Source organism: Mustela erminea, chromosome 15 (assembly GCF_009829155.1).
Source record: "Mustela erminea isolate mMusErm1 chromosome 15, mMusErm1.Pri, whole genome shotgun sequence".
NCBI lineage: Eukaryota > Metazoa > Chordata > Mammalia > Carnivora > Mustelidae > Mustela > Mustela erminea.
Window position 1 is genome coordinate 67,385,358 of NC_045628.1, and position 9,480 is coordinate 67,394,837.

At 35.0% G+C, this 9,480-nt stretch overlaps 1 long non-coding RNA gene across 1 annotated transcript; it reads right to left on the reverse strand.

Annotated features, from left to right (window-relative positions):
* Window positions 1-1,767: 1,767 nt before the first annotated feature.
* On the reverse strand, window positions 1,768-7,401 carry LOC116574460. The gene is made up of 3 exons (XR_004279323.1): window positions 6,978-7,401; window positions 2,635-2,802; window positions 1,768-1,801 (listed from the first exon to the last, which is right to left on the reverse strand). It is a non-coding gene; the product is annotated as an uncharacterized LOC116574460 (long non-coding RNA).
* Window positions 7,402-9,480: the final 2,079 nt, after the last annotated feature.

Here is a 9,480-nt window from a genome sequence, read left to right on the forward strand (position 1 = left end):
AATAGGAAAAAAAGAGATATGCCTGAGCTTTTCTTCCCCAGAAAGAGAAGTTCTTTTCTCTTTATTACCCAGAGCTCTTTCTCATTCCCAACTGGACACTGAAGTATTTCTCGTTCCTACACAACATAAGTAACTGTGGGGAATGGAGGGGGGTACATATTAGAGTTGTCATGTATACATTCCATTCACCCATGTCTAGTGTTCCCCCCCAGGGCTTGATGTGTGAGTATGGTACCACATTGAGTCAAAAACATTATAAGTGTTAGTAATTTTCCTGGGCATTTTCAGTTAAGTGAATAGCAAGCCAGCTGCTTAGAGAATAAACTCCCCACCTTTCTGAGTGTATATACTATTAACTTCAACTTTCCCTATCTCCTGAAGCAAGTACTGAGTAAAGGGGATTTGAGGACACTCACAATATCCATATCCCCCCTTTCTTTTTTTCTCCTCCATCTATACTCCAAGGGCATTCTAATTCTCTGCTCTATTTATAGAAGAGGCTTGCTTCATAGCCTCCTTCTTCCCTACTCTATAGACAGCCTATCTCCAGAATGATCCATTTTCTCCTTACTATAAATCTCATGATTTGGCTTAATAATAGTAAGTCTGCAAGATAGAAAAACAATTTTATTAATGAAAAAAATATATATAATAATCTTGTGATTTTTTAAAAAATATGGTTTTATTTTATACTTTTTTTAATAGGTAAAATTTTAAAGGGGAAAAAAGAAAAAAGACAGCAGTCAGGGCTTCAACTTTCTCTCTATAGAAGGGAAGAGTTAGAGTAGAAGATTTCTAGATTTTTTTCATTCAAATTTTATAAATCAATTTCATCATCTGAGTGAAACAAGAAAGTAAATTTAGTCAAGTGAATATACTAGAAAGGGTAAAATTAAACGTAGTATTTTAGGCAAAACAAATGTTATTGAATTATTCTTTGTTAAATCATAAATATTTATAAGAATCTCTGAGAAATTAATAAACTGCCTTCAAGAGTTAAAGACTGATCAATGAAGCACTTGATATGATTTTTAGTAGCAAATTTGGGGGAACAAAAACTTGCCAAATTGTATCTTTGAGCCCCGCAGAATCTACTCATCTCACTATAAAGATTTCCAATCTCATGCAGTTTCCTAGATGAAAGCAGAAAATCAGTATTTTTATTTTTCCATACTTTTATGGCATTGTTCTTTTCCCATCTGTACATCTGTGGTACTATTCACAATGCTAGCATCCTCTCATTAGGTCTTCATAAGTCAACTGAATTTCAGTGAAAAAATCATCAAAGACTTTGTTATTTTTTCTAATATTTAAGCTATCTACAGTTTCAAATCACAAAAAATTGACATAAAGGGAAAGTAACCAGAAACAAATAGTCAAATAAATGAATAAAAGGGAACTAACCTAATCTTAAAGGTAGGCTGCACACTGGCAAACTAATGTTCTACTATAACATATAATTTATGTGTGAATAAAGCAAAAGTTAGATAAATTAAGATAAAAGATGTTCACTAATCAATGTGATGATCAATTCTGTTCACATTAAAAGATTTACATCTGAAATTTCTGATTCATGATTTTATTTCAAATCTCAAAATTTCCCCAAAATGAAATTAAGAAAATGCTCTCTTATATTTCTATAAATGTGTATATAAAATTTCTTGAAATTCTCTAAGAACTGTAAATCACCCTTGGCATGTTACACGGGTATATTTTCCTTTTCTTCCTCTCCCCCTCCCCCTCCCCCTCCTCCTCCTCCTTCTTCTTCTTCTTGTTTGAGAGAGTGCATGCATGCGTGTGCCTGATTGGAGGATGGGCAGAGGGAGAGAATGAGAGAAAGAATCTTAAGCAGGCTTTAAGTTCAGTACAGAGCCTAATACAGGGCTTGATCCCATGACCCTAAGCTCATGACCCGGACCTAAATCAGGAATCAGATGCCTAACTGACTGAGCCACACAGGTGCCACTGGAGTACCTTTTAGGAAGCTTTTTTCTTTTTTACCCAACATCCAAAAGGCAACTGCAATGCTAAATAATGTTTTAATTGTAACATTAAACCAGTTTTGCTTTGCTGCATAACCAGTCATTTGAAACAATTATTTATGTGTTTCAGAATTTGCAGATTGGTCTTTTGGGCTGGGCAGTTATTTTGTTAATATTGCTTGGGTTCATGTTGTATCTACAGTCAATTGCAGAATGGTCTAGAGGAGTGAAACTGGGCTAGCTGGTGTCTATTCCACATGCCTCTCATTCTCTACGAGGTTAGCTCATCCTGTTTTGGGTGGTGGTGAAAAGATTCTACAAGCCATGAGCTTGTAGAACTTTTCAGTTACAAGATCAAAACTAAGACAACTTCACTTTGGTTACACGACGTCGGTCTAAGCAAATCACAAAGCCAGTTGATAGACGTGCCTGGGTGACTAGGTTGGCTGCCTTCAACTTGGGTCATGATCCTGGGGTCCTGGGATCAAGCCCCACATTGGGTTCCCTGCTCAGTGGGAAGCCTGCTTCTCCCTCCCCCTCTGCTGCTCCCCTTGCTTGTGCTTTCTCTCTCTCTCTCTCTTTCTCTATCAAATAAATAAATAAAATCTTTAAAAAAAACCCAGTTGATAAAAAGTGAATATACAAACTTTACCTTGTAACGGTATTTGCTCCTAAGTATTTGTGGTCATTTTTGCAAACTGTCACAAATATCAGCTTCAGAAATTGTCCTGGGAAACTTGCTATTACCTGAATTTCATACTCCATACCAGTGTTTTTCAACATACATATTTTGAAGAATATCATCCAGCACCTAAGAACACTGTAGTTATAAAGAAAACATTATCTATTGTTATCACTTTGTACCAAACACCAAAATGACTTTTAGCATACATTAACTCATTTTTCAATTTAAATAATATCATCCTCATTTACATAAGAAAAAAGCTAGGAGATATTGAGAAATTTGACAAAATCTGTACAGCTCATTAGTGGAAGAGCCAGAATTTGAACTCTAGTGAAGTCATTCCAAGCCTACCTATTGCAAATTGAAGTTTTTAACTGCGCCACTATACTTAGTCATTTATACCAGTAGGCACAATTTTGTCTGGAGAGGAACCAGCTTTTTTCAGACCCCAAAATATCTACTCCAAGTATCTATAATGGTACCTGAAATCATACCATCAGTGACTGTCTCTTCTGACCTTAAAACCCTTTCTGAATTTTCAGGGTGCCCTTTTCATAAAAGCATAGTTTTAAATATAATCAGCTAAATTTAGATAAATTGACCTCTGCCTGAGAGCAGATATATTTTTTTAAATGAAGAACATTAAGATAGATGCCATAGAACAAGAGGGTCCAGGGAAAAGTAAAGAGAGAGCTTTCCAAAGGAAAGGCAGAGGATATTAAAAAACAAACAAACAAAAAAACCCAAAAACCTCTTTGCTTACTTTATAATTTTCCATGAAAACTCGTGTAGAATTATTAACTATGGCACCTCTCAGCCATGCTCTGATCTACAGAGAAACTCTAGATTTCTGTTGAGTAGACTATGGGTTAGGTTGTATTCAAAGGATCCTAAATCACCTTCAAGTATTTACTCTGAATCCGGGCAGGCTCCTGTTCCATATGATTTCAAATGGGAAGGTGAGGGAGCTGAGGGCAGCTTCTAAGAGCATTGCTTTATTTTAAATATAAATTCTCTTTTCCCACTTGGAAGAATTCTCTAACAATACTGAGTCATCTGATCCCCGAATCCTAAATCTACCACATAGCTAATGCAGATCAGAGTGAACGCCAACCTCATCTAAGTGGAAACATAAGAAGAGTTTTGGGGGATCAAAAAACACTCTGTGAAAAAAATTTTAAAAAACCAATCAATCTGTGATGATCTGAAATACAATACAGAGTCCAATATCCCTCCATGGCCAATATGACCCAATGTGCTCTCTGCCTGCTCTCCAGGCACAACACCTGTTCTCAAAATGTGGCTTCAAGCTATTGAATATGTCACTGTATCAAACACATGAAAAATTCTTGGAAATTAAGGTAGAAAAACACTAAAAAACTAGAAAGAGGTCATTTGCTTTTCCCTTTTCTCACTAACTGACAGAATCTGATTAATTTTGCAGGCTCTTAGCACAAATCAAGACCCCCATGAAGCTTTCATAGTTCTTCACACGGATAGGATAAACTACTCCTTGGTGTTCTATACCTATAACTCAGTGTTTATGACTCTCTGATAGGATGCTCCTCAATGTATTATAACTATCTGGACATGTACCACTGTGTTTGTAAGCCTATTTGTGCATGTACTCAATGTTTATGACTCTATTATAATGATTTGTACGAGTCTTCTCCACTAGACTGTGATTTGCTGGGCTACAGGAAACAGGCAGTGAAGCATTACTCATTCTGGTATCTTCGTGCCCAATGCAGGCACACAGTAAACATCATAACTGATGATTCTTTGATTGAATTTGCAATTCATTTTTAATATTATTTTTAATACTATTTATTTATTGAAAAAAATTATTGATGCCCAGATTTTGATACTCAGGCATTCAAAATATCCAGTTATTCTAGAGTCAGAGGTGTGCTTCTAGAAGTCTCAATTGCCATTTTAGAAACAATATGACCCTATGTAGACACTTTATTCAAAATAAAAACTATGCTGTAACAAGAGTAGCTTTCTCTGTGTCCCTAAATATAACATGTCTGAACACAAGTTCTAATTACCCCAGATGGAATAGTCTCATCATTTCAATTATATAGAACTTATTATTGAAAGAGTACATTTGATTCTTTATCACAGTTGTTCAATTATGATTATTTCTTCCCATAGATGATAAATTCCTGTAAGTCTTTGCTAATAACTTGTATTTCAACGTTAACTCCTTTAGATTCAGTGTGACCAAAAAAGTAATTACTTAAATAGCACATGGAGTGGGAACAAAAGAGATATTTAGCATTTGCTTAAATTACAATTTTTCTTTTTAATAGATGTGTGCATAACAATAAACAAGTTACTTACTCTAAAATACAATTTCATTATCCATAAAATAATGATAATAATACTTACCTTGAGGAAAATAAGATAATACATGTAACAAGACTGCACTTAATATACACTTAATGCATGCAAAATATTACTATCATCATAATTTGGTATACCTAATCCCTTCTTTGATCTTCATGCATGTTTTTTTTTTTAAGATTTTATTTATTTATTTGACAGACAGATCACAAGTAGGCAGAGAGGCGGGGGGAGGGGGGGGAAGCAGGCTCACCACCTGCAGAGAGCCCAATACAGGGCTCGATCCCAGGACCCTGGGATCATGACCTGAACCAAAGGCAGAGGTTTTAACCCACTGAGCCACCCAGGTGCCCCATTCATGCATGTTTTTTAAAAGAGAAAACAAATACTAGATTTGAGACTCAGAAGAAAACATTTCTTCTAAAAATAATTCTCTGCAAAATAAAAATTTAGAAAAATTGCAGCATTCTTAGTTTATGTAAGAAGGGAACTGGAAAGTTAGGACAATAGGGTTACTACAAATTTAGTAGCATAATTGAAATTGATATTGTAGGAAGTAAAAGTAGAAATGACACCAATGATAATACAAAATATTAGCAAGAATGTCTCTGTATGGTGGGATTAATGATGATTTCAAACTTTTTTCTTTTTGTGTATTTTTATTACTGATTTTTGTGTAATGAGCACTTATTCTTATGTAATGAGGTCATTAAAATAGACAATTGTGTTAAAATAAAACAGAAAGTTTTGAAATTTGTAAAGAATACTCTTTAATGAACGATATCAAAATATTAACAGTGGTAGAAATCTGGTTAATTTCATTTTATGTTTATCTTTTATCTCAATATTTTTATATAGTATGATGTAATGAAAAATGTGTTTAAAATCAGCACATATTACTCAAAATATAGTATTTATTCAGCATCATTAAATATATATATATACATAACCATAGAATCAAAAGAAAAATGGCAAAATATTGATGGAACCTCTGTGTTACAAGCTATGTATAATTTCCTCTACTTTATATGTGTTTTCAAAACATACTACAAATGACTCAGGATACCTGGGTGGCTCGGTCAGTCGAGTATCTGCCTCTTGATTTCGGCTCAGGTCATGATCTCAAAGTCGTGATATTAAGCCCTAAGTAGGGCTCTACTTAGAGTAGAGCCTGCTTAAGACTCTAGCTCTCCCTCACCCTCTGCCCCTCTCACTCCCACTCTCTTTCAAAACAAAACAAAACAAAAAACTTAAAAAATAATTCTAAGAGTAATTACAGAGTATTATAATAAAAATAAATATTCAAATAATGACTTAATATTGATCTAAGTGTTTTTACTCTTGTATCAGTTCCATCTTATTTTTTCTGATATGACAAGTGACAATATAAACTTCTGGGGGGATTATTTATAGCAGTCAAGTAGTTTTATTTAAACTCCCCACTGGCCCCTACATCATCTCTAAGTATATCAGTAAGAATATTCTGGTGCTAACTAGGATGTTGCAACTTTCTAACAGCTAGGTTCATTCCTTTCTCTACCTAAAGTGCACCATTTACCAAAAATCACAAAATTCATCTTTCAATGAGCAATTTCATAATACAAATCTTTGATGGCTTGTGGCATAGCTCTTCTAAAATGCAAGTCTTCAGAGGGCACTAGAACAATGATCTCATTCATTTCTCCCAGAGGCCCGAGAGGTAAATGACAAGTCTGACCAGTGAGATGGATTAGGGAGCATTTTCATTAAGTCCTTGGCAGACACTGAGGGAGGTGGCCAGCACTTTGCCAGATGGAATTAAAAATTAAAAGACACTTTAGGGAAGTAACGAGAAGCTACAGAATGGAATTTTAGAGAGACTCCTGTGCAGTAATGAGAATAGGGTGTACTGTAAAAAGGAAACAAGGGACAAAATGAGACTTAGAAACTGTAAGTAAAAGACAAAAAAGGAAAATACATACATACTTTATATTTCTTTTTAATTAGAAAGATGTCAGATTTTCATACAGCAAAAATTTAGTTTCCATGGCATATTTAGAGGTTGTCGCATTTTCCCTGAAGTGCGTTTTCTCATTTGTTTCCAACCTGAGAGAAACCAGGAAGAGTTCAAACACAGACAAAGAAAAGTTTCTGATATAAGAAAAGGATTGAAAATACAGGATATTTTAGAGGAGATTCAAACACTTTGTGTGGATCTTGAATGGCAGAGAAAGGTCAATATTTGTCATAAATTTAAGTATGAGGAAAGGTTATAAAAAATGGAGACTTTACGATTTTATCTTCTACAAAGGTCAAATAAATGTAAATAATTTTAAAGGGCAGCCACAGTTATTTAAGACACAGGTGAGAGTTTTTAAATATTACTAAGTGAATGATGTTGGAAAGGCTCAGAAGACCTGGGAAGGGGCCTTTTGTATTGTTTTAAATTGTAGTAAAATATACATGACATAAAATCTACCATTTTAACCATTTTTAAGTATACAAGTATGTGGTGTTAATTATATTCACAATGTTGAATAATCATCATTGTTATTTCCAAATCTTTTCATTACCCCAAATGGAAATTCTGTATTCATTAAGCAGTATTTCCCCACGCTCCTCTCCTAAATCCCTGATAATTTCTAAGCCTTCTTTTGTCTCTATGATTCTGCCTATTCTAGGTGTCATGTAGAAGTAGAATCATACAATATCCATGTTTTTTGTGTGTGTGGCTTATGTCACTTAGCACAATGTCTTCAAGGCTCTTGCATGTGATAACAGGTATCAGAAATTCACTCCTTTTTAATGGTGAAATAATTATCTGTACATATTGCATCTAGTTTATCCATTCATCTGATGAATTTGGGCTATTTTTGTCTTTTGGATACTATGAATAATGCTGCAATGAACATTGGCATGCAAGTGTATGTCTGAGTCCCTGTTTTCAGTTCCTTTAGGTACATACCCAGCAGTGGAATTACTCATACGATAATGCTGTTTATCTTTTTGAAGAAATGCCAAACTGTGTTTCATAGCAGTTGCCCCACTTTCTATTCCCTCCATCCCCAGCAATGACGCAGGTTCCAATTTCTGCAAATTCTCACAGTTGTTATTTTCCAGATTTGTGCTAATAACTAATAGAGAGAATCAATCTCTACATTACAGATACCTCCTGACGTGCCTCTACCTGGAGATAGGAACGGATCAGATTTGAGTGCCCTAAACTCTGCTGTTCTCACCTAGGTTCAGCTATTTTTCTTGAATAAATGCTTCTGAGATTGTTACAAGTTATTGGTCAAATTTCAGAGTTTTAAGGATTTGATTTTGACAAGTTTTTGGCAGTATTTTTGTAACTTTTATGTAAGGACTTATTAGCAGAGGTCCCTGACCTGCCTTTTCTGAAAGTAAATCATGTGGTTTTTGACAGCTAGTCAAGGCATGTTAAAACTCAGTAAACTATTAAATACATAATCCCATGGCTTGGAGAGGAATCACATGAACTTTGTTTCAGTTAGAAAGTACAGTTGCAGGTTTAGTTTTGTTTCTCTTTACCAGTTTAGCATATTTTTTCCCATTTTAGCATATTTTGAAATATTGTAACAACTGGCTTTTTTCTAATAACTAAAGAAAAGGAATGTTTTTGACATGCCCTATGATGTCCACTTGAGTTTCAGGGAAGCATAGCTCCTTGAATATATGGAAAGGAAGCACATAGTGGTCAAGACGTGGACTCTGAAGTTCTGATCATAATCATATTCACTTTGTGGTGCTTTCAGAAGGATTACATGAGTGAATATTTTCATTGTGCCTAGAACATTGGCTGGCACATATAAAAACTGCTTAAGTATATTTTACCTAAAACTTGAAATGAAATAATGTGATGTAGGATCCATAACTATATACGTAGATCTCCATATCTTTCTTCAGAACCAGGCAAAATCTGTGGTCTGCTTCTCATCCTTTTCATGCCAATGACAGTGAGATGTGGCCTCACCTTTTCCCAACTAGTCCACCTCATTAAGTGGCTTAAAGTAAATGAAAACATATGAGAAGAATCAGTTTTCTCTTCACTGTGAGACATTTAAAAAATTTATTTATTTGTTTATTTGACAGAGAGAAAGAGAAAGAGAGAGTATAAGCAGGTAGAGCCTCAGAAGGAAAGGGAGAAGCAGGCTCCTCACTGAGCAGGAAGCTCAATCCCAGGACTCAGGGGTCATGACCTGAGCTGCAAGAAGATGCTTAACCCACTGAGTCACCCAGGCACCCAGACATAAAGAAGAGGTTGCAGTCCCTGTTTGGTTTGCCATGATCCTGGAGTCTGGGTGCCTCCTTCTATGCTTGGGGTAAAATTAAAAAAAAAAAAAAAAAATCAAGGCAACTTTACCTAAACAGGGATCTTGCTGTATTCTTCACTGCTATGTTAACACCTAGAATAGTGCATGAAAGATATATTTTTGTCAATGAAAATATATTTCAAGTGAATGA